The sequence below is a fragment of the Cetorhinus maximus genome, chromosome 11 (assembly GCF_964194155.1).
Source record: "Cetorhinus maximus chromosome 11, sCetMax3.hap1.1, whole genome shotgun sequence".
Taxonomy (NCBI): Eukaryota; Metazoa; Chordata; class Chondrichthyes; order Lamniformes; family Cetorhinidae; genus Cetorhinus; species Cetorhinus maximus.
Window position 1 is genome coordinate 90617228 of NC_135889.1, and position 16286 is coordinate 90633513.

The 16286-nt window shown below is 40.1% G+C and overlaps 1 protein-coding gene across 1 annotated transcript in view; it reads right to left on the bottom strand.

Annotated features, from left to right (window-relative positions):
• Positions 1–14264, bottom strand: part of LOC144686773 (nck-associated protein 5-like) — a 673917-nt gene extending 659653 nt beyond the window's left edge. Inside the window, exon 1 of the mRNA XM_078552424.1 lies at positions 13799–14264. The gene's annotated coding sequence lies outside the window, so the exon portion shown is untranslated. The remainder of the gene's footprint in view (positions 1–13798) is intronic.
• Positions 14265–16286: the final 2022 nt, after the last annotated feature.

The window sequence follows — 16286 nt, forward strand, 5'->3', positions numbered from 1 at the left end:
TAGCTGAAATGTGGAGCTGGGAGGAGCAGAGAGTGCTCCACATGCGTCTATTGTAGTAATGAATACCATAGGTAGCCTCCTCCTTCCCAATCGCTTCTCCCCTCCTCCTCACAATCCCATCTCTCCAATAGCTTCCCATTCTTTCCCAATTGCTCTCTGCTAGTGCACTGCCTGGGATCAGCCAATGGGCTTGTGCCACTTGCCAGTCTCGTGGAAATGAGGCTCAATGAGGTGTGCATCAGGCCTACCTGTTCTGTAAAGAGATCACTCCCTGTATCCAGTTTCCACTGGTAGGCTGACAGTAAACTTCTAGGCCCAAGGCTATGCAATCTGTCTGAACAAAGTCAGAAAGAAAATTTTCATCTTCATTGGCAGCCCATTATGCATCCTTCGGACCTCCAGCTTTGTTGACCCACTAACTCAGATTCTTCAAAAGCATCTCACAATTAAACTTTCTGTGGAAGTATATTCTGAGTCTTTTACCTTATTTGTCAACATTTTTAGTTGAAGATCGTTTCCTTTTCTAAAAAGCTGTGACTCTTTCAAACTCACTACTGAGATTATCTATTTTCAGAGATTTATAGCCATTTCTTCCCCTTTATATCCTCCCTTTCGCATTTCCCATACCAAGTCCTCGATTTCATCCTTGCATAATACTTTGCTTTTTCTTACTATTTTAATCTCCCTTTGCACATGGTTTTAGAACTTCCGATTATTTTTCTCTACTAATCTTCTTATCGCACATTATGACCTTGCTGTCCATTAATGTTCAATCTAACTTATACTGAACTCTGTGCCAAGTGCTCCTTTCCTCCCTACGACCAATTCACAGCCTGACTTCTCTCTTCCCAACTGCCCCAACTTTTACTCCTGCCTCCGGACTGCCAGTTCCACCAAAAATACAAACTCAGAAAATCACCAATGCAATAGCAACTCAAACCTTTCTACACCAGAAGAGATTTATAAAAAGGCAACAAAACCAACAAATGAGATACAACTGTAGTATGGTGACGGTGATACACTGGTACACCCTGTCGCCTCAAGATATGTCATGCATATCATTATTAATCATTTAGTGAACCAGGCCTTAAAGAACTGCTATGGACAAACTTCTGAATAAATTCAGAAATAAAACTAAAAATTAAATCAAGAATTTAAAAGATAACAGATGGATGTATTTTTGGAGGTCAACTAAAACACATGACAAAGAATTTGTAGAAATGCTGAAAAACAAGTGGAAAGGATTCAATCAATGGTCCTGTCTGTTCTAGCCAAGTGTATTCAAGTATTCAAGGCTCAGTGTGAGAAGTTTTATTATTATGGCTATAAGCAATGCTTTGTAACATATGTGGCATGAAATAGACCTAATTATGACATTGAATGAAATAACTTACATAGAATTAAATGTCAAGTAGGTTTTATGTTCGTTAGTCTATGCTAAACTGATTGATGGAAAATTATGTAACAATAAACTGTTTCCATTATTTCAAATCGCACTGATAAAACTATATGGTAGTTTCCGATCATGCTTACTCTTACTGGTGTTCAGGCGCATAATCACAAATCCAATGTGAGACAAGTGTCTGTTCTGCTACATCAATATGTTCAGTTTTGTCCTCAAAATTATTGATACTTAACAACTGTTTTAGAACAGCTCAGCTATTTCAAGACTCAAGGACAGACCATGCTGAAAATGATCATTAATTTGGCTGAAGAAGCCAAATTGTCGTAAAAACCCAACTGGTCGGTGATGGCACAGTCCTTTAGGAAGAAACGTGATGCTCTAATCTGATCTGGCCAATATGTGGTGCCAGACCCAAACCAATGTGGTTGACTCTGAGATGGTCTGACAAAGATATATAACAGGAATAAAGCATGACTAGCCACTTGGCTTTGACCAAAGCATAGGATTCAGTCATATCAATCTTCTTCATCACCACCTTTTCAAGGGCCACTAGGGATGGTCAATAAATAGCAGAGTAGCCTGCTAGCAATGTCCACATTCCATGAATGAATAAGTAAAGAATTATTTTTTTTAAAAAGATAAACTGAGTGCAGTAAAGAAATTTGTATATATGCCAGATCAGGAAAAAATTGGTGCCAATGTAAGTAATAAAAGTAGCAATTACACCACCATATATTGATAAGCTATGTATGTTAGAAATTATGATCTTGTAGAGCAAAAGTGGAATTATGGTTGATTGACAATTTCACTTGTCTATGAATTTGTCAATAAAGAAAGGTGTACATTGTCTTCCTCTTTACTGATATTGATAAATTCAACAATTACATTTTACCCACCTTAGCCATAAATAGTGAGGGCAATGGTACTCTGTCTCTATCTCTTTATAAGGACAGCTAACACAACAAAACTTAGAAATATAACATGGGCCTTTTTGGTCTATATGGTACAATTGCAAGCAGCATACTCAAGGACAATTAATGATGGGCAACAAAACTGCTGGCCTAGCCAGCGACGCTCACATCCCATGAAAGATTTTTTAAAAGTTGTCATCCTCACACTCCTGTACTACAGTGAGGCCTGGACTGTGCAGTGACACATAAGAGCGCTAGAGAAATTCCATCAGCAATGCCTCCGTTGCATCCTCCGATTCAATGGGATGCCCATTGCACAAACACTAGTGTCCTTCTTGAAGCTACACAAGCATTCAGGCAAAACTCTTGCAAAATCAACTACGATGGACTGGACACTGTGTCTGGATGGCTGAAAAGCAGCTCCCCTGCCAGCTACTGTTACTCAACTCTCAAATGACCAACATTCCAAGGGAGGACAAAGAAAATATTTCAAGCTCACTCTGAAGCTCTCCTTGAAGTGCTGCAGCTTTGACATTATTGACTGGGAGGAACATGCTACCAATCGGTCAAAATGGTGACAACTTGTCCATCAAGCTGCATCATGTTTTGTGTCCAAACACCTTAATAATGAGGAAGAATGGCGGCAGAGAAGAAATGAAAAGGAAGCAAATCGGGCACTCCAATCCCACTACCTTGTGGGACATCATCCTCCATGTGCCCAAAACTCTCTGGGTTGTGAATCGACCTGTTTAGTCACATGAAGACCCATGGCAGGAATTTGCGACCCTGAGTAGAGGTCACCTTTGAATCGAGGGACAGTCAACGATGACTATTTCCCAAACAGAAAAAAGTGTATGCAAAGATATGAAACAAACAAATATAAGGCCTGAGGACTGAAGCATATTTCTGGACGAAGCAACTTCTTTTCATTCCAATTCTTCATATGTTCTTAGTTACATTTTAAACATTTTCATAAGATTGCATTTGAATGGGAAGATAACAGAGAAATGAAGAGCTTCAGGAAGGATTAAGCAGCAACCTTGGAAATGTAGTGTATCAGTATGCCAACCAAAAATTGGTAATGAATTAATATTTATTGCAGCTCTGGTTAAAAGCAGTTGATTTTCAATTTAATTTATCACTTAATCAGTCATGGAGTAGTTCTCCCAATTGCGATAACACTGAATATGTAACCACCTTTAAAGGTACAGTATCGATAGTTGCATGTAATTTAAAACCGGCATGTCAATTGTATAATGCATCATTGTTCACAACTATTTCTCCTATTCCACAACAAGAAATATTGAATAATGCAGAAATTTTCATTATAATGCACAAATTGTACAGCTGAAGATGCATCAAAAGAATTTATAGTTCAAAAGACTCCATCGCTTAAGATACACCGGGGATCATTTTTGATTTCACTCCAAGGGGTCGCATCACCACCTATTATAGAAACTGTACACTTTCCATTTCCATTGATTTTAATGTGAAACCGAACATCGCCTGTACAGATCAGAAAACCCAATCCGGTTTTAGCTTCTAATTGAAATTGAAATATTGGAAATATAGCTCTGTCATGCTAAATAAAACAGGAAAAGCAACTTGATTATCACATGTAATTACTGGAATGTGAAAAAGGGAGACTCAACACAGAGCAATTTGACATTCAGATCACAAAAGAAAGATAATCACAGCCTTTCTGATTGAAAAAGGACTGATGCCCTATCTGGGCACATTCTCTCAGTCGAACAGATGGCAGTTTTATTACTTTAATGCAAGCTAAAACCAGATATGTTGTTATTGTATAGTAAGACGTGTAAGAGAAGGGATTAGATGCACAAATTAATTTTTTGTAAAAACAATACTGCCCAAATTGAAAACCTTATTTTCATCTGAAGGAGGAAGAAAAAGCATGACTCATAATCTAGTCAGTGATATATTTGGTTACCATGAGAGATTAATGACGATTCCATTGAGATCATTAAACTGGTTTAAATGATGTCGCAAAGTACGCAACCCAATAAATTTGCCTTGAATCAGGTGCACCTGTTCCTTTAAAAGAAAATCGGTATATTCTGCCAAAATGTTGATGTTTTGCCTGCATCACCCCCTTCCTCCCAACGAGCCAAAGCTCAGTGCACTTGAAGTTTTCTCCCCCTGGTTTGACCTCATATTGAGGTCGTTACCCGAAGCCCAATGCACCACAGGTGCAGGCTGAACCCTTGGCTGAATCTTGTACCTAGAGAAAGAAGTGGAAAACTAATCACTGGTACAGGCCTGCAGCATTGGCTACCAGTTGTGAGGCCCTTCTAGCTAGTCCCAATACAGTAGCAAAAAGATTCCAGCATATAGATTTTAATGCTACCTCCGTATCCTAGCTGCCTGCTCATTGTAAATCCTACAATAGGAAACAGCTGGGTGCAAGGCCCAAGGCCTACTTCTTCCAGGTGCTCTTACCAAAGGCTCTTACCAATCAATGTTGAGATAGGAATATCAGGCGGGAGGATATGGGAAAAATTTGGATTGTCCAAACTCAAAGCTTAATCCACCCAAATATATTTGTAAGCAGCAACTGGGATGAGCCCATATTTTAGTGTGTAATATAATCAATATACAATCAAGATTAAGCAGAAAAACATTGTCTGGTAATCAATTAACACAAACATCTGTGATCAAAGTTTTACTTCAATAATCATCATTGTAACATTATATGTTCAAGCATACCTATTCAATTAAGTCAGTCACTTCAAACTTTCTACCAAGTTATTAAACCATAACTGACAGTTTACAAACACATTACTTGCCAGGCAGTAAAGAAAGCAATCTGGAATGCCCAAAAAACAACACAGTGACATATTATTAAATGAAAAATGGATTGCCATGTCAGTAAGAAAACATCAAACAAAACCATAGTAACAAAAGTAATTACATGCAATTAACATCAAGAAATTTATGGTCAACTTTAATAATATGTTACTTCAGTGATAGAAGGGAAATTTGGTCTCCTCTCGGCCAACCTACCTGCTCCCTCCACCAACTCATCTCCCCACCATGCACGCATGCAGACCATGCTTATTTAACTATTCCCATGGAGCTCAGCCAAAAAAAAACACATTTTAATGAAAAGGTTAACAATAATTTGCTTCAAATAATTCTACACATCACACAGCGAAACTTCTTTCCCCATTATATAGATCATCATTAGTGCCATTTCAACTCCTCTAGCACCATCAGTTACCATGGAGAGCAGCATTATTCCCAGCAGTCTGTGCACTGTCATTTTGTCCTAAAAACGTTTGCATCCCTCCATGGGATCCATTACATCAGACCCAGTGCAATATAAACTTAACCACACACCTTAACCCAAGACCAGAGACTGCCAAGCCAAATTTCAGGGAAAGGTCATTCACAGTACTGAGATGGGCACTTTGCTAGTGTGCCCCACCCTCCAAACAACTTGTGGAAGCTGGTGTGCCCAAAAGCTCTGTGAGGAGGCCCCCAAAGGTTCATCCAGAGACAGGTCATTCACACACACAGCAGATGCAGGGAGAAAATCCAGCTTCTGAATATGTTGTCAACTCACTGAATACCATAAGAAGGAATATTCATGAAAATCAGATGCTTTCTCTGTATCCACATCTACAAGGTGGTGAAGGGTTAAGGGGGACAGACAGGAAGGTTGAATGGCAGTGTGGGCTTGAGGAGCCAATGGCCTATTCCTGCTCCAGTTTCTTAAGTCCTTTTCCAGGGACAGCACCAGGACAGGTGAGCTGCCATTATTACAATGGCACAACACATTGAATGGCCACCCTATATTCTCCCTTGGGAGGTGACCCCATATTAAAATGGTTGTTGCGTATGGACTAGATTGCCTCTGGTCTGGAGATAATGGGCAGGATTTTCATGGAATTGTGGAGAAATGGTGGTTGGGTCCCGATTCCAGGATTGCCACCCCCATTCCCTGTGCCAATTTTCACTGGTGCGATGACCTGACTAGCTCTATTGTGGGGTAGGCATTTCCTAGTCACCCACAATTTTTGAGGAGGCGAGCCAGGTTCTCAAGGACTCATGGTTCACGGCCACTCAGAAATGTCGTGGACCATAGTCTAGATACGGGAGCCTTTTGAAAGATAACTTTGAAAGGTCTTACTCATGCCCCCCCTCCCCATGACAATGCATGCCTCCCACCCACCCCCAATGGCCCCTCATACCCTCCATTCTCATTTGCTCTGTATATACTCTGTACAGAACCAATGAACCCTATAGTAGCAATGTTATGTGTGGAATAAATGCTTAAAGAGAACAGCCATTCATAACTTCCTTTAAAAAAAAACTGCTAAACTGCTTCTGCAACAACCATATATGTGTCAATCAATCAGATCTATAAATTATCAAAAACAAGGACCTAAGCACTTGACACCTCTCAAAAGTACGAACATACAAATGAGATAGGCCATCTGGCCCCTTGAGCCTGCTCTCCCATGCAATAAGATCATGAGCCTCAACTCCACATTTCACCTACCTCTGATACCCTTTGACTCTCTTGTCAATCAAGAATCCAACTCAGCCCCTTGATTCAAGCTACCTGCCTTGCTGGTGAAAATCTGGCTCAATAATTTTAGGTAGTATTTTGAAATCAGCATTGAAAAGTGATATAGTCTGAATGCTGAGCAACTAGTTGGGTACCTATTTTTATGTATAAATGTGATTCAGGCTGTGCTGACGGTTTCTGGGGGAGTCTTTCAGTGTGATTTTTACCCTCCCTGAGCAGTGCAAAATGAGTGAAGGAGCAGTTAAAATGGAACAGCTAATCTAAAGCTGCTTCCTCTAGTTTCTCTCCTAACTCCACTCATGGCCTCTTCAAATTCATTGGCCCAGATTTATGCGGAGTCTTGGAGACTCCATGCCTTATCCAAAATGGCGTCGGGACCCCATTTCCATAAGTCTGCCCCCATTTTTGACAGATCCTATTTTCACTGGTCGGGGAAGGGAGAGTGATTCACATCTAGAAGGGCCATTTGAATTCAGTGCCGAGCACAAATAGACCCTATTTTTCTGGTGTGAGGTCCATTTTTGGTGGAAAAGGGTCTGTGGAAGTGTCAAGCTGTCAAGGTATTTAAATCCCCTGGCCTTTAAGTCTTGGATAAAAAAGCAGCCTGCTGTGACTCTGAGTTGAAAAAAAAATCAGTTTGTTGACATAAGCCTGAGGGTTGTCATTATAGTACTTGCAAATACTTAACTGCTTCCACAACCTGTTATTATCACAGTGGGAGGCATGTAAATTGACAGTTTGACAGCTGCAAGAGGCTATTAAGGCATAGCTGGCTGTCATGTGGTATTAAGGCATTGCTGTCTTTGATGTGGGGCTATAAATACAAATGTTTGTTTTTACAAGGATTAAGTACTTGAAGGGGCTTAAAAGAATTAAATGGGCTTTTATCAATGGGTGAGTTGGCATGGAGGGTGTAAGGGTGGTAGGCGGAGTGTCATGGGTTGGCATGAGTTGCATTAAGTTGGCACAGGGGCTATTTTAGTGATGTCCGTGTGTGTCATAATTGGATTAAATCCAGTTGGTCTGGGTGCTTTGATGTATAGTAGTTTTGGGATGTTAATTAGATAAACGTAAAGAAGCTAAAAGGTAAAGTGTAATTTGCATTATTAAATAAACCATTCAGAAGAATGAGTGAAATCTTGCACCTCGCTGGGAGACACCAAGCAACGTGTTTATATTACTAATAAAATTAGTAAGATGAAAATGTTATTGTTAGAAGATGTGACATTAAAAACCTAGGATACCATGGAAAATTTACATTCAGAGGAAAAGCTAGGTATAAACAGGGCAGCATTTTCCCGTTGACGAGCGGGGGGCGGGGCCTGTTTGCCGATGCGTAAAGTGACACGCGGTGATGTCCCGACATCACCGCACATCATTCAGATATTCAATTCGGCTGTGCGCTCACCATACTGTCAAAGGCTTATTAAAAAGTAATGAAAGTAATTAACTGAGTTGCCCGTCCAGCCTTAAGGTTGGCGGGCAAGTGACGAGCCCAGGCAGCCTTCGCATTTTTAATGAAACCTTATCCATGGGTGGGATGAGGTGTTATGAAGGGTTTATTATTTAAATAAAAATTTTTGAAATGAATAATGGACATGTCCCAGCTCATGTGACAGTTTCATATGAGGGGTCATGTCCTTAAATTTTTTTCCCACCTTTATTCAAATTTCCAAAAACTTAAACAAATCTCCCTGAGGCACGGAGATGTCTGTGCACTCTTCATCCTAATTGGCCCGCACACGTAAAATGATGGCGCGGACACGATCCGGAGCGCTGATCGGGTTCGCACCCGCCCCTGCCCACCCCCCCGCACAACCCCCCCAACGGGGGGAAATTTCTGGCCAGAAAGGAGTTTGAATGTGCAAGGTAGAGGCATTTAAGATCTAACCAGCCTGTAAGCCTACAACTGTGTCTGCAAAGGAAACAAATTGAAGGAATTCATTTTGAATTTTTTATGGTCAAATGTGCTTTGCCTGGTGTCTGTTTAAAGTCTATGGGGAGAATTTTCTCCCCGTCGGGGTGGAGGGGGGGGTTGTGCGGGAGCGGGCACAGCCATGCGTGCAGCCGGTCACTGCCTGCGATCAGCTGGGTGCCGCCATTTTACATGGGAGGGCCAATGAAGGCCTGCCCAGCATGACGTACGCCCGGAAGTGCTGAGCGCTCCCTGTGCGGGCGGGGGGTGGTTCCTGAATTGAGGCCTGCGCTGTTTCACGCATGTGAGCGAAAGAGCGCAGAAATCTCCTTGAGGCACAGAGCTGCCTCAGGGAGATTAGTTTAAGTTTAAAAAATTTTAATAAAGGAAAAAAAAATTTTTAGGACATGTCCTGTCATGTGAAACTGTCACATGAGCTGGGACATGTCTATGAACTTCATTAAAAAAATTTTCAAACCTTTAAACACTTTCATGAAACCTCATCCTGCCCGTGGATGAGGTTCCATGATAAATGCAAAGGCCGCCTGGGCTCTTCGCCTGCCCGCCAACCGTAAGGTTGGATGGGCAGCTCAGTTTATTGTTTTAATTGATAGTTAACTGGCCTTAATATGTCTTTGACAGTTCGGCGGGTGCACAGCTGACTTGGATGCATGCCTGCCAAATTGAAAATCTGAATGACGCACGATCTACGTCACCACGCGTCATTTTACGCCTCGGCGAGCGGGCCCCGCCCCAACTCGCCAAGCCGAAGATTCTGCCCTATGGCCTTAGGGAGATTTGCTTCAGCGCTAAGGTTTTAAATAAAGGTTTTTAACACTTTTAAAACATGTCCCCTCATGTGACACTATCACATGAGCTGGGACATGTCAAAGAATAAATGTATAAATTTTTATTAGATTTTAAAACACTTCATGAAACCTCATCCCGCCCGTGGATGAGGTTTCATGAAAAATGCGAAGGCCGCCTGGGCTCCTCGCCTGCCCAACAACCTTAAGGTTAGACGAGCAGCTCATTAACCTGAATTAGGTTTTAAATGGCCCTAATGGGCCTTTGGCAGTTCGGTGGGCGCGCAGCCGACTCGGGTCCATGCCCGCTGAACTGAAAATCCAAATGACGCGCGGTGATGCCGAGACGCCCGCCCAATGTCACCATGTGTCATTTTATGTGTCAGCAAGCAGGCCCCACCCACCCCCCCTGCTCGCCGACCGGAGAATTCTGCCCTATGGGTTACTGTTGCCTTTGTGGAAATTTACCTGAGAGTGATTAATTTGGGGATTAGTTTATAAGTTATTATGTAGACATGTGTACATGTTTAATTTGTTGTTAAGTTAATAAATGCTTAATTTAGTTTTATATAAAATCCTCTGGAGGCTCGGCAGTCTTACTCCTGAATTCAGAGCTGCATCTCAAACATACAAATTGAAAATATAGGTTATGCCAGTTGTTCAAGTTTCCCTCTAGGATTTAAAAAACTCAGCCTTTACCAACTTTGGTGCTATAACATACATTTCAAATGCCATGTTCTTTCCCACTCACTTAACCTGTCTAAATCCTTTCGCAGTCTCTTTGCACCCTTCTCATAGCTTACTCTCCTGCTTAGATGTATTTAAATTTGCTGACAACATAAAGTTGTCATTGATATAGATAAGAAATCGCTGGGACTGAAGCACTGATGCTTGTGGTACCCTGCTAGTTACAGCCTCCAATCAGAAAATGACATGTTTATTCTTACTGTCCCTTTTCTGTTGGCTAACTAACCCTCAATTCAAACTGATATATTACAACCAATCCCATGAGCCCTAATCTTGTGCAACAACATCTTCGACTGCAGCACCGTTGAATACGTTTTGAAAATCCAAATACACTACATCCACTTGTTACCCCTTATCCACCTTACTAGTTACCATTTCAAATAACTCCAGCTGAAAGCGCTTAAGTATTTTCCTTGAGAAAACTTCAGACTGCAGGATACTTGATTAAGGACTTCAAAATAATTAAAGGATTAGTTTCTGTTCATGTGGATGGACTACTTGAATCAGCTGGATTAGAAAGGACCAAAGGACATAAGGGGTCCACACATCATAAGACAGCAAGTTATTCTTTTCACGAGGAAAGGAGGAAGTTGGCGGTGGTGTCATTGGCTTTAAAGCAAGTTATGGGTTACACATTGTAGGCATTCAAAAAATTGCTAATGAGTTCTTAATGGTGATTGACATCACAGCATGCAAAAAGTAAATGGGATCTTGTTTAACTCCATGGGCAGAATTTTTAGGTCAGTGTGCGGGCGGATGCCTGACCCATTCGATTGTAAAATAGCGCATGATGACGTCGGGCGATATTTCAATCAGTGGGCGCGTACGAAAGTCGGAAGTGCACCCGCCGACAATTAAGAGGGCAATTAAGCCCATTAAAGTTCCAATTGTCCCCGATTTTTCATGGTCCGTCCAACCTTATGGTTGGTGGATGGGTGAATCTGCCAGGCGGACTTTGCATTTTTGATGAAATCTTATTCAAGGGCGGGATGCGGTTACCATTATTAGATTTTAAAAAGTAAAAATGTTTGGACAGAATTTTTATCATCTGTATGTTCAGGTGAATGATTCTGATGCGTGGACATGTTGTTCTGGATTTTAAAATCTTTATTGATTGCTTTTAAATTCTTCAGCTCCCTGCCTTCAGGGAGCTTTCATTCCACGCTCCCTCGTGCCCGCGCTTATGTCAGCGCGCACCCCCACCCTGGCAGCGCTGAGCATTTCAGCGTGCGTTTCACGCTGGTTGGTTTTTGATTGGCCAGCCAGCATGTAATCGCGGTCGGGGGTTGACTGCAGTTGGTGGTCCTTTCCCTGGCCGCTCCCAGGCCTGCCAATCGCGCACGCCCGCCAAACTAAAAATCCTGTCCCATGATCTTGTTTGGTCTCGTGGAACTTGTTTTGTTGCCTTCCGGGTTCAGAGAGGAATTTTCCAGAGCTTTATCATATCAGACTTTTTTCTCTGTTTTACTGCCTCTCCCTGGCAGGTGGGGAGGGGGGATGTAGTGTTAAGTTGTAACATGACAATATGAGTCAGGCTCAGTGACTCAACTAGTCTTTTTCTATATTTTTTGTGTGTCTATATGCTACCTTCAATATATATCATCCACACTTCTACCAGTGACTACATATTTTGGTTGGTCATTTTCTTTAATGCACTCAATTTCCTTTTTTCTAGAGAATTCTCAGCCCCACCATTTGCAAATTCTTTTTCTACTTCAACCATTGCACCATATCCAGGTTCAAATTGGTGCTAATTACCTGCACTAAAGAAAAAAAAAGACTTTTTCCAGCAAAGTGCACCAAAAAATGACTATTGTCATCAACCATGGAATCTGCACGTCATTGAGTCAAAATTCAGCCTCCTTGACATAGCACAACATCAATGGGCAACAAAAAAGAAAGGTCATTCTGCTCATTGTTGAGAGACAAAAAAAAGAACCTCCAAGTGCTACAAGTCTTAAAACTAGCTGCTGGCATCAGGATGGTGAGTCAATAAGATAAAAATCTGATTAAGCCCTTCCCTCTGGGTGACTCAGCAACATGCAGAAACCATACAGAAAGTCCCATGTTTGATTGCTCAGCTAATTCTTCTCAGTTTAGCCCCTGGTGTAGAGAAAGGCAAAATCAGCCACAGTACCATTCCTGATCTCTATTCAATGATCCCTTCTGCAATGTACAGGTTGAATACGCATGATCAGTCATGACACTGATATGTCACCTTCCTTCTAATTTGATGTTCTAAAAGCCTGGGAAAACTTATTGAACAGGTTCCCCATGACGAATTTTGTTATTTGAACATGGTACCTGAGCCAATGTCTATGTAACTATAATCAAGAGTAGGCGAGAAGGCTGGAGAGGAGGGGGAATTCTGGCCAAATTGTAAAAGACTTTGATTATCGAATGGGTAATGCAGAGACAGGAATTATTCAATCTGAATTGCAGCATCAGTAAATCTAGAATCTCACTGAAGACTAAGTAAGACTGTCTAAAACATGGCAGAAAACATTCCATCAAAAAATTTAACACTAAACTAGTTGTTTACTCGCCAAACAAAATGGTTAGGTGAACTTATATCTGAATGAAGAAAGAATAGCAAAAACTGTTGCTGATGACAGAAGGAAAAGAACAGAGATGTGGGTGAGAACAAACCCTTTCTACACCTCAGAACTGGAGGGCCATTTGGATAAAGGTTTAAGAATCAATCTCTTTAAAAAATACGTTATCCTCCATATTCTTCCTGATTCAATGGTGCAGTATCTATTTATGGGAAGATTGTATGGATGAAGACAAAAATAATAATAACCTTTATATTACCGTCAAACTACAAATTTATCCCGAAGTTAATTGGCCTTCCAAATCAATGTGCAATGTTAAATAGAAGTACAAACTCTCATCACCTGGTAGCAGTTTAGAACAGCTTCAAACCAGACTGCTGATAACCTCTCAGTTTGAACCAGGAATAAGACAGGTGAATCATATCATCAATGTCACAAAGAATCTATAGATTCTATTGAATTAATTGACTTTCTGTTAACTGTTGGTTATCCTTAAGTAAAACAAAAAAATCACATCCAAATTAAGTTCAATTACTACAATAAAGTCTTTGTAGGGGATCAAATGGTTTAAAAACAATGGACAAAAATTACAAATTCTCTCCACTTTTGGTGCTACTTTTCAATCTAATATGGGCATATTTTAGTCAGTATGACTAAACTGTTGTCTATAGTGATAAACCTACCCAATTGACCAGAGAAACCAAACCAGAAAAGCAATGTATTGAAAGGTTATTGTTGCTGCCCTAGCAAGTCAAAATATAAATTTCTAAATTGGTTTAAGATAGGGGTAACTCAAAGATTTAGATCAGTTTACTTTACTATTTTAAAGTGCATTACATTTTCAGCTACAACAAAACCTAAGTCGTTTATGTTCAGTGTTTAAAGTACAATTTTAATTACTTACCACAAGACTGCTAAAACGAGACACACGCTTTGACAGTTTATTGTTTCCTTCTGTGCAGAAGTGTGCAACTTCTGGCAATGGATTAGCTCATTTACTTTCTTATCAGTCATCTGCATATTCCATTCTGTTACCAGAATCATCAGGAAAGTCAAATTAGAACTGTTGAATGATGCCTATTACTTATTCATGAAACTTGCTTCATCTGAAGATTTTAAAAATGTTCCGTCCACTGAATGTGTCACATTTCCTTACAGAACTGATTTATTTATAGATTAGTGGACAGCCAGTGCCCTTTTTGAAGCCGGAAATAGAAAAGGAAATGTAACTGCACTGAACATAATCTGACTGTTGACCTGGTTCTGCATTATCTTTGCCATGGCCTCTGTTTTCCTATTATATCCCAACAAGAATTGATAAATGGACTCAGTTTGGAACCAATCAGACATATCTGTAGATTTTTTTTTTAAAAACTGCTCGTCACAACCACTCCTGCTCTGACAAAATCCTGCTAGCAAACCCGTCACTTCCAGTAACAGGGTCAGCAGCTTATTTACAGTTGGTGAATGCTAAAGTGCAAAGAGTAATTTTTTAGTGTACCTTTTAAAAGTATTTATGGTATGCCAGTAAATTACCACTGTTGGAATTTGACATTCTGTACTGCAACACTTCTGAAAATGTTATTGACATACCTGTAACGATTTGTTGGCTGGGGAACTGACTTTATGTTCATAAAAGGCGGCACAAAGGTGAAACTACTACTGGGTTCAAGTTATCCTTAAGTAAAACAATATTTAACAGGTGAAATTTGTCCTACAACAATTTTAACTGGACAGTTAGAGGAAATTTCATCTTCTTAGTATTTAAAAATTTTAAAAACAGGAAACTCCTTCACCAAAATTTTAATAAAATATCTTTAGTCTTGGCCAACAGAACACAGAAATAGCTTTTGATGCATAACATTGGGCAGTAGAAATTGGAGTGCATATCAACACGTGGATCACCCTGGATCCAAGATACATTCTTATGTACAAGTTAAGTTCACAAAAGAATGTCTATCACTTCACATCATTCATTCACTGATACAATTTGCTGCGATAGATGTGTTGAACTTTTCATACTAGCATATAAAACGCAGAAAAATGCTTTGTCGATATGAACAATAAAAAGGAGTGGAATAAATAAATCCTTCAATGGGCAAGGCTCATTATTGCTATTTGCGTGACTTCAGATTTATATTTTCTATCTATGCCAGCAGCTTGCGACACTAGATGTTAATCACCACCGTTTGCTGTGACACGACTATGAACAATGCTGACTGAATAATCTATATCATTTATGTTAATTTTGAAAAAAGTCCTTTGTACTGTACAGCATGATGCATTTAAAATATACTTATGCCATTAAAAGGTTAATGATTCAAGAAGCAGAAACATGATTTGGGGTTAGGAAAATATTTTGGACACTCACTTCCTTTAAAAAGGGGGCAATTTTTGTGAATTATAATTCAATGATTTTGTGCAGAATTAAAATCCTAACACACGTAAGGAAATAATTTGCATATATTAAATGTCTCTTCACTGAATCATTACTCCAAATTATTTGTACTTCAAGTTACCAAGGCAGGATTTGTTTCTGCTAAGCATCTGTCCATAATGGCTATGCTATAGTTCCCAACCTGATCTGAGGCCTTTATTTATGTACTCGCTAATGCTGCTAAGAGCTCATTAACATAAATTAATATTGGGACTCAGGACATTGAAGACGTGGACTCCCATTGCATCAAGTGGAACTTAGAAGAAAATAAAAGAGGTACATATGTTTCCAGTTTCAGCTGGTACTGGCAGTAGTATTTTACTTTGGAGCCTGCAGACTGAAGGAACTATAGGTTGAATATTTTTTATCTGAAACCTAATTGCATTTCAGTATTCAGATATTTTAGGTTTTCAAATCTACCATATATTCGGTAGGCCTAGACCTACTTACATTATAATAGCCAATGCCTAGGCTGGCTATAAACTACAAATACTAAGTTGTTTCTCCATTTTCCAGCCCTCACACACCCTATCAACTTGCCTGTTAACATTTATTACACCTGTAATATATTACATTGCTTTATTAACATACAAATTAAATGCTTAGCTATTCAAAAAAGCATTTGGTTTTTGGATATGTTCGGTTTTCGGATGTACGGATAAAGGATATTCGACCTGTATAAAGAGAGTATTACTCTTCCATGAGCTGGACTTGCCAGTAACAGCTTTGAGGGCCTCAGATGTCACTGGGAATATTTTCACCCACCCACACTAAGAAGTTCTAAGTACCGGATTTGGGAATCCCAATAGGCACTTGCTTGTATGCAATTATAATGAAGAAGGAGGAGGAAATGGTGATGCAGTATATGATGGAGAAAAGTAGAGTGAGGCAACATTTGAGGAGACAATGCCCTGTCAAATTCCCCCCACAAACAACTCTCTGGGGTAGAGAATTC